This window comes from Centroberyx gerrardi, chromosome 18, assembly GCF_048128805.1.
Source record: "Centroberyx gerrardi isolate f3 chromosome 18, fCenGer3.hap1.cur.20231027, whole genome shotgun sequence".
In the NCBI taxonomy this organism is placed as follows: Eukaryota; Metazoa; Chordata; class Actinopteri; order Beryciformes; family Berycidae; genus Centroberyx; species Centroberyx gerrardi.
The window spans coordinates 22,186,395-22,202,185 of NC_136014.1; the positions used below are offsets into that span (position 1 = coordinate 22,186,395).

Genomic DNA, 15,791 nt, shown 5'->3' on the forward strand with positions numbered 1-15,791 from the left:
GGAGTGATAGAGGACATTTTTAATGGGGTACATGGCAACTTTTATTTACAAGATAAATCTCCACCAGGCATGGATAATCTTTACAGTCCTTGCCAGCTCTTTGAGTGACAGCAGAATTACACAGTAGAGTCACTGTGTGGCAGAGAGGGCCAGGGTTAACTGCATGGCACGCTTCCTAACTGCCCTTTATTTACAAAGGAGACACTGTTACCGCTGCCAAATATGTTATAACCCATTAGCCACTAATTTGACTTTAAAGCTCAGTCCCTGCTAATCTAATTTAATCTGTCTCTCCCTGGCTTTGTCGATTGCTGAAGCGTAGCGGATCTGACGCAGCGACGCACGCAAGCTTACAAACTTTCACCAATGCAGGGAATGTGACGTTACTATTCCTGTTGCAATAAACAGTGGCCACCCACGTGGAAACCTGATGTGTGTGTGTGAGTGTGTAATTTCCTGTCACAGGTTGAATTAGTCCCCCCTGACACCTCGAATAGGCTCAACGGTTCATTTGAGCATACCGACCCGCACTATATCTGCACAGGATCAATACTACGTGAAGCAGAGCATGATGGGACACGGCCATGCGAAATGTATATTACTCTGTACGCAGGTTTTCACTGTGCAACACAGTGTCAACGATTAGGCTCAAGTGGAACGGTCATTATATTGTAGATATTATCAGACGATGACTTGGTGCAGCGTGTGCCTGCTTGGACTGACACACACACACACACACACACACACACACACACAGTTACTATCTTTAAAAGCAGAACTTTCCAATTTAAAAGCCACCAGCATAACAGCTAAATGGCAGAGATGTGGATGCAGATAGTGAGGTCAGACTGTGTGAGCGACTAGAAATGAAGCTGATTGCTTTGGCCTCTCCGTCTCTCAGCAGATAATACTGGAGGGAAAGAGAGAGTCTAGAAGGACAGACAGAGCGAGAGAATGAGCAAGAGAAAGAGAAAAAGAGATTGAGTGAGACAGACAAAATGAGAAAGAGAAAAGGAGATTGAGAGAGAAAGAGAAAAAAGAAATGCAGAGATAGAGAGAGAGAGAGCGGAAAGCAGGGTGGAAAGAGAGATCAGGTTTGACATCGTCACTCCTCCTTTCCCGTTACTTCTTTGTTCAGTGGTGTCATTTTCTCCTACGTATGACATCATACACCTGAACCCAGTCACGCCCACTCATCTTGTTAGTAAAGTTTCAAATCGACGAATGAGACGGCAATAAATAAAAATGACATTTAAAAATAAACGAAGTTACTGTACTGGGATGTGATTATTCAGGATACGGTCATGCTAATAAGAATTACCAGAACTTATGTAAGCATTGAAAAAAGGCCTCACGAACTGGTTAAAACAAAGAACTAGGCCAACATACAGTAGTATTCAAATGTTCTGCCAGACACAAAACAACTTTTTTCGGTTGCAGGTTGCAGCGCGTCTATTTCGGGGGATCTGTGCATGAAACTGTGAGGGCGTCCCGAAATACTCTCGCCGTGCTCAGCGTGTAAGTGAAACATGTGATTTTAAGCCTTCTTTACCAGCAGAAAATTGCCATTTGGCTGCCCCACATGTCTGCGTCCACTCTGTGGCCTTCTCTCTCACCCTCTCTCTCTCTCTCTCACCCTCTCTCTCTCTCTCTCTTTATCTCTGTCTCCCCTTGTCTGTCAGCCATGGCGACGGACTCCCAGCAGGCTTTGCTGTGAGTGTGCGGAGCCCCCGGCCCGGAGGGAGCGCTGGCTCTCTCTTTTCATCAGCAGCCCCTCCAATAAAACATAATGGCACCGGGGCTGCGGGGGAAAGTCATTCAGCCACACAGAGCCGTCACATGACCGGCCAGGCACAACAGGCTCAGTCATTCTGCTGCTGCCGGTCGGCTACTGGGCCAGATGAGTGGGCTACAAAACTGGCCGGACGCACAGCGGGCACCATAGAAGAAGGGACGGGTCTCTGTGCCACCTGGGTACAGTGGGCAGGAAGGCAGGCATGCCATGTACTGTACAGCCAGTGGGTTCAAGCAGAAAAACACTCATGTTTTGCACGGTTTAACTTAAAACTCTCCCTCAGCCACCCACTTAAGGTTCATTTCAGGGCTAGTCTCTACGGGGTAAGTAGGGCACTTTGCCATTTCAATAATAGCAGCATTTGCAAAGCTTACAGCTGGAGGCTACAGCCTTTACATGGATTTAGAGGAACCGGGTAGACTGTGCGGTAGTTTAGTAGTGATATTATACTCAGCCGCCTGTCGTTTTTCTGAACATTATTGTCATGGAGTTCATAGTGAAGATATGACATGTTAGAGCCCTAATTAAATCCAGAATATCTCGTCCCATTCCCAGGAGCCCTGATGGATGTGATTTGATTGACGAGTCAGGACTGCCTCTGGGCTGAGAGGCTGACTGACAGACAGAGCTGAGGAGGGGATTAAAATGGACAATTATCCTCACAGCACATTAGGCCTTTTGTACATTATCTGCACTGCCTGTCTGTATCTACAGTACATAAGGGAGGGATTTGCCAGGTGATTAAAGCATTATGGAGGGAGCAGTGGAATACCACCGCGGACTTGAATCTAGTCTGCACGCCCATCACTTTGACAAAAAAAAAGACATGAGGCTGTTTTTTTAAAGACTGAGAGTGAACACTTCAAAATGAGGAAGCTTGTTGAGGTTAACCCAAAAGCTTCGTGTCTTCACGGGGGAGAGAGTAACATTAAATTGACCTTATTCCCACAGCGGCCATTTTGAACACTCTGGAAGATGTCATATATATTTAAATAAAATAGCGTTACTTCAACACATAAGTGAGGACTTCAGGTAGACTTAAAAGTTATCAAATAGCTCGCAATCTTGGGAACAACTGCTTGAATTTAGCCCCTTAAGTTAGCTAACATACTAGCAGGCAGCTACCTAGGCTAGATTCCAGTAGATAGCTATAGCTTAAAATGTGAAGCTAAATCTAATACGTTTCTAATACGTTTTTCAGTGGGGAATCTGTGAAATGATAAATGACATCCTATTTGATGACAAAGGACATTAGCTGGGCTGTACTTGCTCTTCCGTATAGAGCTTCTCACCCCGAGTGATGTAAGTTCAAAATGGCCGCAGCGGGAATAAAGTCTGTGGCTTGGGGGCTATTTAACGTGTTACAGAGGCTCCTGAAGATGAAGCCCTGTGGTTCTGCCAATATGATTTTATCCCTTGGCGGCGTCACAGCCTTTTAATGGGGCCTAGTGAAGGCCCAGGTCTGGCCTGCCAATGGGACGCCGCTGCCAGGATGAGCTATCGTCTCCTTTGTCAGCATCTCGCCGCTGCATCAGCATTGCAGAGAAATGACGCTGCACAGCCGACGGAGAGCAGAGCCACAGAGGGCAGGCAGGCGACACAGTTCAGGAGACTGTATGCTGTGGTGTAAATCGGCCATAATATAACCTCTTGGCAATGAGCCTGACACATAGTTACTAGGTGAGATGAGATGAACGCTCACAAGCCGGCGCTCTACATGCAAATGCAACAGCTACACAGTCACATCCTTTCTCTTCCCCCTATGCCTTGAGTGGAAATCTGCAATGTGGCGTGAAGCAAAATGGGAGAGGAGCATGTACAACGCGCAAGTGATTACAGCATGCATCCACATTGAAATTCATAGAAACTCATAACATAATGGCTTCTTTGCAATGCAGATGAACGTGCCGTTTTCGAACAGCACCAGCCACGCGGAGCACAGGGACGTATTGTTGAGACAGAATATGGCCTTTGTCACGCACACATGACATTAAGCCCAGCTGGAAGAGTTAATTATGTATGAAAACTCTCCAGGACATTAACATACATAAAGAGACCACTTTTGTTTTCCCCTTAAAATGCAAACACTTGCCATCAGTCTGCCTGCCACCACGGTAAACATATCATTAATAAATGATAAGCCGTAGTGAGCTGTATTCTCTCCCTGGCCCGTCATTTCAGCGGGGAGAACAACGCCCACATGATTTCGACTTCAGTCTGGCAGACAAGAGAGCCTTAAGACGCTCAAGTGTTCACTGTAGAGGCTTTCTGAGGTAACATTTAAAGACACAGGCCGCATTTGCGGACTTTGCATCAACATCAAGACGATTTTGCAATCTTAAGCCAATCGCTGCATCATTTTTCACTTGTGAAGCGTTTGTCAGATCCCCGTAGAGATGAAGCAGCCGTTCACAGATGATGAGCTGTAACTAGATCAGTCGACAAAACAAAAGTCAATGGTCTGCAAGTGAGGAGGAAGGAAGCTTTACCAGTAATTTACTACCATGTCACTGTGTGTTAACTCTTCAATCTTCATGACCTTCCAATAAAACGCTTTTGTTTTTATCTGTATTTGTGTTGTTTGTTCTCTGTTAAAAGGAAAAATTCACCTTCTGACACTCTTGCACTGTTAGACATCATCAGTCCGTGATGTTCACTGTATTCCAGGAGTTATTTTGAGATGTGTGAAGTGTTGTAATTTACTCTTTTGGTGTCCTCACGCTCCCTCGACCTGCCTCGTCTACTTCTGCTTCAGTTAAAGACTTCCTACACGAAATCTTTGAACGACTTTCGACGACGACTTTTCGACTTTTCTGTGCTGTATATGTGTAGGTGGAAAGAGGAGTAGCGAGAGCGTTTTTTTTTTTTTCCGGTCGAGAAAAAGTAAGACAGGAGAGAGAACAATGCTGTGCTGTGCCCGTTATTCAAATTACCAAAAAAGCCATTGAAGAAGAAGGCGTTGTATTTCACACGCTATTAACGACAGATCTGCAATGATGCAAGCTGCGGCTGCATTGCAATCTGGTCTAGAAATTGGTCTCTCTGCCTCTTCTACGATGAATTTCCCCTTATATGACCGCTGAACGTCGGTTCAAAGTGGTGAGTCTGGAAAGAAGCCCTCGCCCTTTGATTCTGAGGGACTGACACCAAAACCTTTCATGTTTTGAATGTTTACCATTGATGTTTTAGATAGCTGAACACTTTCCTGCTATCAAACTCCATGGTAGCTGGACTGGAAATATCTCAACACGCTGCCATGCGGCCTGCGTTTGTTCCAGTTATCCACGGGAATAAGAAAAGCATCCCAACAAACAACAAAATGGTCCCAAAAATGCCAAGCACATTGCCAATAGATGATTTTTTAAGTGTTTTACAGTGGGTTTTTCCCTTAAGCACTTTGTGATGAACTTGTTGAAAGCACTTTGTGAATAATTTTGACTGGACGAATACAATGCATAATACGCAAAACAACAAAGTCTCAGAAAGCATAATGCATGGTTAGTTGGCGCTCATCCCCTCGCCTCTCTCTCTCTCTCCAGCTCTCTCTGCGGCTCCCAGCTGTGCTGCTCAAACCGCCAGATGATGGGATGGAGCTTTGGCTAGCTGCTCAGACAGCAGCATATGGCGGAAACCTGTTATACGAACCTACCATTGCCATTCCACTGCTCATGCGGCGGTATGAACTTTTGGGGTTGGTTGGTGGTTGCGAGAATTCACCGATTTCTGGTCTATTTCTGCAGTTATAAGGTTTTAAATATAGCCCTGTGCAGCTCCAGTGCACTACTGAACTCCTGAATGAAGGCCCGGCACGTGAAGATGAGAGCGAAATGGAATTGGAAGAGATTAAAAAAAACGAGAGAGATTAAAAATGGAAAATGGTCAGGAGGATATGAGGGGGAAAGCCATGCTGCTCATGCTCTCAAAGCTTGGCAGTTGTGTTCCAGATGTAAATGGAGCGACTGTGATTCTTTTCAGCGGAAATGAAAGCTGAATCGGTGACCAGTAACTGACGGAGCACATTTAGATGCAACACATACAACCGTAAGCAAACACACACAGAGACACACACACACACACACACACACACACAATAAGAAAGCCCCCCCCCTCATATTTGGCAGGTGGAAATGCTGGGTTGATAAGGGAAAGTGTGTGATGCGATCTGTGCGATAGGATCTGTGTTACTCCAGGTCCTTGAAGCACGACAAACAACTCCAGCTAATTGAATTCCTTTGAAGAAACACTCCTAAGACGGCCATCTCCACGGGCCCCGCTCTGACAAGCTTTCATGCAAGTGTATCGCTTTCACACATCATTTCATCCCATGATATTACTGCAACAATGACCCAGCGGCATATGCCTGGCTCGCAAACAATCATCGTTGTTTTTTTTAATCATCCGCATTAACGAAGCTGATGGATTGTGTACAATGTGAAAACGCGACAGTAAAACCTCGGGCTTTTTAATTACCGGAATAAAGAGAAAACTATCTGTATTGATGGGGAGACGCCGGAGGGATGCGGGCTTTTCGGAGGCGATCATATGATCCCTCGCTCTGCTCTCACATGTCGGCGTGCGTCCCCGCCGGCTCTGTCATACCCCGCATTCATCCATGGTTAAACATTTACTCATCTGTAACAAGAACTTCATTTGAGCCTGTAAGTACGTCACGACTTAGCCACCAAAAGACACAAAGGGAGAAAAGAGACACATTTTATCCCCTCCACTGGAAGCGCGACACAAAGGACAGCATTGTTGCGGTGAGTCTCTGACCTCCGAGGGTCTGGCGTGATGCTGAGCTCAGAGGAGCGGCTCTCTGTATTCCCAGTCCCACATGCGTGAGCCGGGCCATCTGACCCACCGCGAGCGCCATGTGATGACATCAGCTCCTGGACTGGACTCTGCAACTTTTGCAAATGAGATAAGGGGGGGGGGGGGGATGCATTTCATCATTCGTGCCAAAGCACCAGATTCGTAATTGTTCATGAATTTACGTCACGCCCTATTGAAACACACTCACCCCAATACTGGCTTTGACTCACTGGACTGCAATGAGTCAAAGCTTTTGATTCCATGACTGACAGTAACTTTATGTATTATAGTTATATACTGTATGTATTTTGAGGCTGTAAAAAGTTGGCTTCCGGGCCGTCCTGGTGGCTCAAATCTGACTTTAGCCCTTTGTTGCATGTCATCCCCCTCTCTCTCCCCTAATCTATTCTGTCTCTCTCTACTGTCAACTATATAATAAAATGTAAAATGTCCAAAAGTAATCTTTAAAAAAAAGTTTAGTTTCTGGTGGAAAAGTGAGTAAACTCTGAAGTAATAGAGATCTGTATTTGGAGATAAGATGGGTTATGTAAACTTGTGAAAAAGATCCAGATTAGGGCTTTACCAAGACTGGTGCCAGCTCTCTAATCCATCCTCAAATGGGCCCCCAGCTCTGCACTGGGTACTGGACAGGGACCTGGTCCAAAGCTGATCAAAATGGCTCCAACCACAGAGGGTAGAATGACAGACAGTGAGCAAGGTGACATTTGGAAAGATGTGACCACTGTGAGCTCATTTAACACTTAACTTCCCAGTTTGTCTGCTTCCTTTCTCAACTGAGCACACAAGGTTCAGTGGGATTGCAGTGCAGTGATACAGGACACCTCAGTATACCTCGCCTGGTTGAATCAAAGCCAAATAAAGGTAATCACTATGGGCAAAATGTGGGACTCAGGGCTTCAGCCGAGGCCACCTTAGTCGAGTCCGAGTCAATTCCAAGACCAAGTCCAGTACAGTTGGGGTCTAAACCAGATCTGAAGGGGGTTGAGACCACAACAAATCCAGTCCTATCCAAGACCAAGACCAAAATAGGCAATAAACATTGTACATCTCTTTCCAAATAACGCTTAAAGAGTTTCTACAGGATCAACAGAGATGCAGATCTGTCTACAACTAAACCCTTCAAAATCCAACTAATTAATCCACAGGATTTTGACTAATCAGCGCATAAAAGTTTGAGGATACTATAGACAGGTGTAATCCCTTAAAATGATTGTAGTGCTGGGGAGAAAATGAATCAGTGGCTGAGACCGAGACGAGTCCAAAACGTCAGAAAAGTGGCTTCAGACTCAAGAGCGCCTCATTACCAGACACTGCACTCTCACGGTTAATCTACTGTATTATAATTACCGAGGTCTACTGTTTTAATCATCTTACCATTCTGTGATAACCTGACCGATCAGGTTCATCGTCTCTCACGGCAGCAGAGAGTTGGCCGCCTGTCATGCAGCGACAGGGTGAACTGCGATTAGGCACACAGCGGCTTGGCAGCATTTCACCACAGTGCTAAAGGAGGAGTAGCTGTATAAACCTGTCTGCCCGTCTGTCTAACTGGACCTCCACACTAAACGCAAGGGACCTGAAATCTGTGACACCATGCATGCCTCCTCCCATCGTATAGCATAGAGAATAAAAAAAACAGAACACTCCTTATCCCATAACTCATTCTGACAAGAGCAGTTTTTCTGTAACAAGGCAAGAGGCGGGGATTTCTGCGAGCACCATGGCTGTACAAATATGGCACATGACTGCAAATATGCCAGATTTGACAGAAGTAAACACTAGTATGGAGGGGATCGTTGCTACAGTATCTGTAATATTCCAATTCAGTAGGATTTATGCAGACTTCCAACAGACATCAAACGATTAGGGCTCATAAAACCCAGATCCACAGAACTTGAAAATGTGAACCTCTGTGGTTTTGTCTATATATAGCTTCGTTGAAAGACAATATTTCATCATGAGCACTCGTTTCAGCGGTTGGTTTCCAAGACTACTACCTTTGTTGATCCAACAAAGATTATCCCGGCTCCCAGGGGACAGATTCACACACTGAACCGTATATTGTGCTTCCATACGCTGCACCTGAACTCATTATAGTGGCACCTGAATTCAGCAGCCCACAACATCCCATGGTTGTAAAAAAAAAGTGTTGTTTTTTTCAAGTGGAAATGACAGTATAAGCGGAGTCAGCAAGCTGTCTGCCAAGCACTGGCACTGGTCAAAACCCAACGGAAACAGGATTTCTGAAAATAGGGATAATAGTACTACTACACCGGAAACCTTGCAGCAGTAGCAAAATACAGCAGGGGAACTACAGCATGAGAGACTCTGCAAAACCTTGTAAAGATCAAACTACTCTGCTAGTGACTGCCGAGTTGTGAGCAACTTCCAAGGGAAAGAATGACAAGAGTACTTACGATGCTTTTCGCCTTGAGGAATGCCACCTAAAATAAATTCATCACAAGGGGAGAGTTTTCGTGTCACATGGTGCAAATGCAGTTTCAGAAGGCTGTTCATCAAGAAACAAACTTCTGGAGAGGGAAATGCTTATGTAAGGGAATTGATTCGGGAAATAAATTGTTGGGTGCGTGATGGCAGCAGCCAACAATATAATCAATTACACTCATTTTGCAAACACAGTGCATGTAACAAATGGCTGCAGTTAACAGTGTTTCAGAAGTGGCCGTGGTTTTATGGGCTGAATGTAGAAAGGATGCCAATCACTGCTTTAAAAATGGTGCTGGAGGTGACAGGAGCAATTGACCCCAATTACCAAAGGAAATAAGAAAGCAACTTCCTAAGAGGACTAAAGAGAGATTATGTCTCAATAAGGCATTTACATTCTCAACACATTGTAAAGGCCTGATTAAAATGCACAAAGCGGCATTGTTATTCTTACTGGGCCATATGGAAACTTGCAATAGATCTGACTTGTTGCAAAGAATATAAAGTGGGTGAAGAGAAGGAACACACCTGATGGAGTTACGGCATCAACAGCTGAACAGTCAGAATGAGCGCAACACAATGACATTTTTCCTCCAGCAAATCAGACAGTGGACTCAAGACAGATAACACTTAAGTGCTGCAGACACAAACACTTAAAATCATCACCACTTTTTTTTTTTTTTAACTTGCATCACAGACCTTAAACCCACCCAGTATGCAGGAATGCAGCCGATCGTCCTCAAAGCGAAAAGTTAACGCAAAAGCAAAGCAACGCCGAGTCCCTTTGCAGCAGAAAGCCTAAAAGCATCCCAGATAACGGAACCACCGTGAGGCATGTGAGGTTGTGTCCTTCATCTGACTCCAGCAGGCATCGATACGAGATGCTGCTGATGGGGGCGAGCTCGGTAAACAAGCGAGCAGGGGATCAAAACGAATGCGTCAAGATGCTTTGAAGATTTAAAGCCTGGCGTGATAAACACTGAGGGTTTCTCCCCTCCGCCGATGACCGTGGATAACCTACTTGTCTAATTGGCCTTAGGCTACTATTTCTTCATTCCCGTTACAGAAGCTACATGTAACCTGGACAGTATTTCAAAGATTAAACATCGCATTGGAAGCATAAACAGCCGACGCCTTGCCCAGACAGTCTCCCCATAAACGAGGGAGAGAGAGAGAGAGAGATGTAACAGGCCAAGTACATTTACGCACAAGTAACGTCAATAATAGTAATCATAAAAAAAATCAAAGTAATTCATTTCGCGTTGTGGAGCTGCGAGCTGAATGAAGGGTAAAGTGGGGGATTGTCTCTTACCAGTTCAAAGGCGTCTAATAATCCGCAGCACTGTATTCCATTACCGTTATAATGAAATGATGTTACTATAATAAAGATTGCGCTTCTCTTGTGGCCCTGGTGTCGCCCTGCTCCTCGTCGTAGCCGCTGTGTGATGGCGTTGGCTCTGCAGGGCCACAATGAAACTAATGCTGCCTTCACGTGCCGTCGGAAATATTGCAATTACGACAAGAACGCACATGAACGACCCAAAACTGACTGCCAACAGTTAGACTGGTTGAGTCGAGTCCAGTTGCCGAGATGAGATGTTTAAGAGGCGGGGAACATGGAAGCCGTGTCAACAATTGATGGTAACAGTTCAATTAAATTGAATTAAATTAAATTCAAACTTTATTTAAGACTCATCTTAAAAAAAGACATCCATAGCAGGTATAACAATACAAGACACATACAATATAAACATACAAAGTAGTATGGGAAAGAGTTATCTAGGCTATTTTGTGAAAGAGTTATGTATTTTATGATTAGGCTATATGTTATTGTTTGGCATTCTGTGTAAATGATTAGTATTGTTGTATGCCTCCATTTCCACTCTTTGTTTGACTTTTAGTTGTCATGTAGATTTGGTCAGATTAAATTAAAAGATTACATGCCCGATGCACACTTTCTCTTCTTCAGTCTGCGTCTGTAACACGAGCTCGCTCTGCGCTGCTCGTTTCTGAAAACAAAACAACAGCAACTAAAAGTCTACTTTCTTACAGGGTCCGTTTTGCTATTATTTCCGACCAAAACCACTTGAATGCAATGACAACTCGGAGGTAGGAGTTTATGAAGAGCACTTGAAGGCAGCATAACGGGACTAGTGGGTAGAATGACAGGTCCCCCGACCAATCAGAGGGGAGTGAGGGGCGGGAGGAGGGGTGGGATAGGGATGGAGTATAGTATAGATAGTGGTGTGTGTGTGAATTGTAAACAGGTTACCCCAAACGAAAAATAAGTATAGTAATCCTACATTCTGATACATTTCAGGAGGATACTATACAAATATCACAGCAAAACTACATATAATTTCACATATAGAAATGCTAAAGGGGATAAAAAATATTATAATATAAATATTATAGCACTACCATATGAGAGAAAAATGGCCTAAAGTACTGATTATCACAGACACACTATAAGTCCCTATGTAGCCTATATATATAGGAATATTATAGGGATATTGAGATTATTTTTTGGCACGTGCTTCCCTGTTTCAGTCTAGCTGAAGTGTTCCTATAGGGACTAATAGTGTGTCTATGGTACTCAATACTGAGTTTATAGTGAACAAATGGTATTTTGTTTTTTTATGTGATATGACTATATCATTGCTTTAGGATTATAGCCTATAGCCTATATTAGTTTTGTTGTGGTATTTGTATAGTATCCTTCTAAACTTAATGAAAAAACGACTGTATTTTTTGAAATGGGTGGTAGACCAAATGAGCTACTAAATAATTTGTAGTGTTTAATTTGAATTCACTTAAAGTGATTGCAAAGTAAGCTGTGGGCCACAATCTCTGAATCTATATGATTAGTGTGTGAAACCAGTATACTGTACTGTACAGTATATACTCACTATGGAGGGTGCAGTGAGTCCTGAATGTTTTCCACTTTACTTGACACTGGAGCGCCATCTGCTGTCTATAAGTAGAGCTTCTATGCTTTTTTATGCAAAACTAATTACGGTCCTGAAGCAGTATCTGTTTGTGTCCCCAATGACCCCAGTCTCTCCTATGAAAACCCCAGTCTATGTGTGTGGTATTTGTAGTACTCAACATGATTTAAGCTTATAGGCCAATACGTATTTCTTCCAAGAGTCTTAAAAGCACACATGCTGCTAATTATAGCTAAAAGTAAATGTTTCATGAGGAATGCATAAAATATTAGGACCACCTTCCTAATAGCTACACCCAGTCCTGATTTAACCTGTCCCCTCTCCATCATCTGCTGCACATCTGCCCTTCATGCATTCAGCAGCAATGCCTATTCTTGCCTATTACTGGTTTAAAAGATGCGGAGGTGCAATTTACCCCAATCACCAGAGAAGAAGAAGAAGAAGAAGACTGATTTTGGGGTTGACTCTAAAAAGGACAGATGCCAGTAAAGCATTCAGAAAGCATTCATTTCATCAGACATTCAGCCCTGCTTAGACATTCAAGTCAGACATGCTCTGACTAAATTGGCTTCCTTCTGTCAAAATGGCTTTTTCGGGCATTTGTGGTCAGGGCCCCTAAACTCTGCAAACCCGCCTGAGGAAATATGTCTAGCAAACTCTGTGGCTTCTTTTAAGACACAGGCGAAAAACTCACTTTTATAAACTTGCATTTAACCGATCACGTTTTTACTGTCGTTATTTTTGTTGGAAATACAATATAGTTTCTGAATTTTGATGTATAACGACTTATAGGTGTTAATGGAATAAGCAGCACAACACATTGTCTTCACTTTGTTATAGCTAAATGTTTGTTATAGGGTAAGATCTATATATCTGTTTGCCCAAATATCGCGATAGTATTGGCCTTTTATTAAATATCGGATATTGGTCAGTCATGTCTCCATGTTTCAATAGAGAGATTTAGTGTCACATTATGGTATAAATGCTGTTTCAGAGGCTTTTCCACCCTGATGGGAATAAAATTCTGGTGGAAACACTGAATACTTGTAATTTTTGGCATGAAATTGAAAAATTTTAAGATATTGAATATTGGCACAAAATATCGGCTATCGGCAGCCTCAATGCAGAATCGATATCAGTATCAGCCTGGAAAAAAACATATTGGTTGAACCCTACTTTCTTAATGTTTTGTTCCTTTTAGTTCACAGCACTTTGTAACATTGTCAATAAAACTGCTATACAATTCTTCTTCTTCTTCTTCTTATTATTATTAGTAGTAGCAGTAGTAGTATATTTCCTATAGCTTGTTTGTGGTCTTTGAACGCTGCATGCCACAGACAATGCCAGTAGAAGTATACATTACCAAAGCTTCCACTGACATAGCACAGCACCAGGGAGGGGTGTGTGTGTGTGTGTGTGTGTGTGTGTGTTCAGTTGCATCTGCTGCCTCCCTGGATCCTCCGCTGTCTAATTGAAAAGCCAGTTGCTGTGTGCTGTCTGCAGGCGGGCCGGGGGGTAGCGACAGCCGTGCCGCCCTGTGCCAGCTTCCCACAGCTCCAACCTACAGCTGTTCCTCTCAGAACTTGTCTTCCAAATGCAACTCAACACAGGCTATTACTTACCTGCTAACAACTGTAATCAGCAACATGATGCACTGGAGTAATTCAGCTCAGCAACATCATCTGATTACGTCCAATTACCCTCGGGTTAATCTGCCTCCAAATCCAGAGAATATTGAGGTAAATTAATAATTTATTCCACTTAATAGGCTGTAATTGGAATAGGGATATTATTGTCATCTATCTATCTATCTATCTATCTATCTATCTATCTATCTATCTATCTATCATCAAACATTATTTTAACATGCATAAAACTATGTTAGTGCCTATAATTTCTCAATCTAAACGCCTTTTCCCCTCAAAACATATTTTGGAGTAAACCAGCAAGTGATCAAAATTTTTTTCTCCAACTTTTCTCAAAAAACAACAACAAAAACAACTATCATCTTCCTGCAACCCAATACTCATGTAACCTGAAAGAAGAGCATTACTTATATTCTGTTAACAAAACTTTATTGTACAAACGAGGTAAATAAAAACACTTTTCACAGCATATCTACAACTTCAGTCATAGACTTTGGTTCTGCAAATATAATTGTAAATGTATATACAGTATATATATATATATACTGTATATGTGTGTATGTAAACACTGTGATTTTCTACAACATCAAAAAGATAAAACATACAGTATGGGGACTGTGTCAAACCAAACGTGTCAATGCTGATACCGCTTTGCTCCAGAGAGTGGCAATGTTCCCTTAAAGATAGTTCCTCCAGTTTGTTATCAAACCGCCTGCATTAGCTAACTAACTGGCATTCAAGTGAGTTCAGTTTCCATCTCTCACCTCACCTGGCAACTTAAATGCTGTGATGACAGATAAAACCAACCAAAACAGAGGGCATGTCAAAACATTCTCCAAGGACTTTTGTATTCATTGAGTCACTACAAATACAGTACATGCCCGACATGACACCTGGGCTGAATAGTAGCTGCAAATAAGGGTTTATTTTAACTGTGTGCCATATGGGTGCGGTTTACCACATCGAGATAATTCAGAACAGTACGTTGTAAGTTGTCAATCACAGGAGGATTACCAAACTGACTTTCAAATACATTTCTCAATGTCCTCCTTTAAATCATTCTTAAAAACACACTTAGACTTACACTTGCTTTTACTTAACTTGTGATTTTGGGAATGTTGCTTATTTATCATTATTTTCTCTTGCTTTTTCACTTTGTATTATGTATTTTACTTTATCATGTGTCCTTTCCTACCACTGTTATTACTTTTGGTCAGGGCTCCTAGACTCTGGAATGACCTGCCTGATGAGACCAGGCTGGCCGATCTCTTATAAACACACTTCTTTAGACTTACTTTTACTTGTTTTTCTGGGAATGTATTTGTATAATGTATTTTACTTTGTCATGTATCCTTTCCTCCTACTAATATTACTTTTATTTCATTCCTGTGAAGCACTTTGTAACTCTGTTTTGAGAAGTGCTATAGAAATAGTTATTATTAATATTGTTATTCTTATTATTTCTGTGATTGTCTGAACCTTCTGACACTGAATGTGTTATCTTATGTCTCAATTCCTCCCCATCAGACAAGACCTATCAAAATAGGCAAGCACACACCTGTTTGATCCAGGTCTGATGTGGGTTTGTAAGATGCGGTTCAACCGGTTAAGGTCCTGGTCATTTGTACTGATTTACCAAACAGCTTGATTTAGGAAAAACACTTTCAAATGATGGTAAATTATCTAATAAAATGGCTAGAACAGTAGACAAACCTAGAGCCACAGCCTAGATTAAGCAGCATTTGGCTGGTAGCTGGTGTTTAATACTTATTTATCCTCCTGTCTGGGGGAAGGCTGCATGTGGCTTGAATTTAAACATCACATACAGAACGATGATCTGCCAAATATTCAGAGCAACTGAACTCTAAGATGGAGTACAGAGCAAGAGTCTGAGAGGAGGTGTTTTCTTGGCAGCTTGGTCTATGCTAACTTTGATAATCTTTAGAGGTTTGACATGTTACATGTGACAGAAATACATAATACAAGTAAAACTATACAAAAATCTTCAGTAATACTTCCCAACTTGATTTACATGTCAGTGTTTTGGCATTCAGTGATGGTCGGCCAAGTTGTGGTTTTGCATAAATTGTTACCTTTGCTCTGTGGCAGTGCTGTTGCTTGGAT

The 15,791-nt window shown here is 42.6% G+C and overlaps 1 protein-coding gene across 3 annotated transcripts in view; it reads right to left on the reverse strand.

Annotated features, from left to right (window-relative positions):
- Positions 1 to 10,506, reverse strand: part of fynb (FYN proto-oncogene, Src family tyrosine kinase b) — a 60,930-nt gene extending 50,424 nt beyond the window's left edge. For all 3 annotated transcript variants that reach the window (XM_071899267.2, XM_071899266.2, XM_078289761.1), the window contains exon 1: positions 10,386 to 10,506. The gene's annotated coding sequence lies outside the window, so the exon portion shown is untranslated. The remainder of the gene's footprint in view (positions 1 to 10,385) is intronic.
- Between the last annotated feature and the right edge of the window lie 5,285 nt (positions 10,507 to 15,791).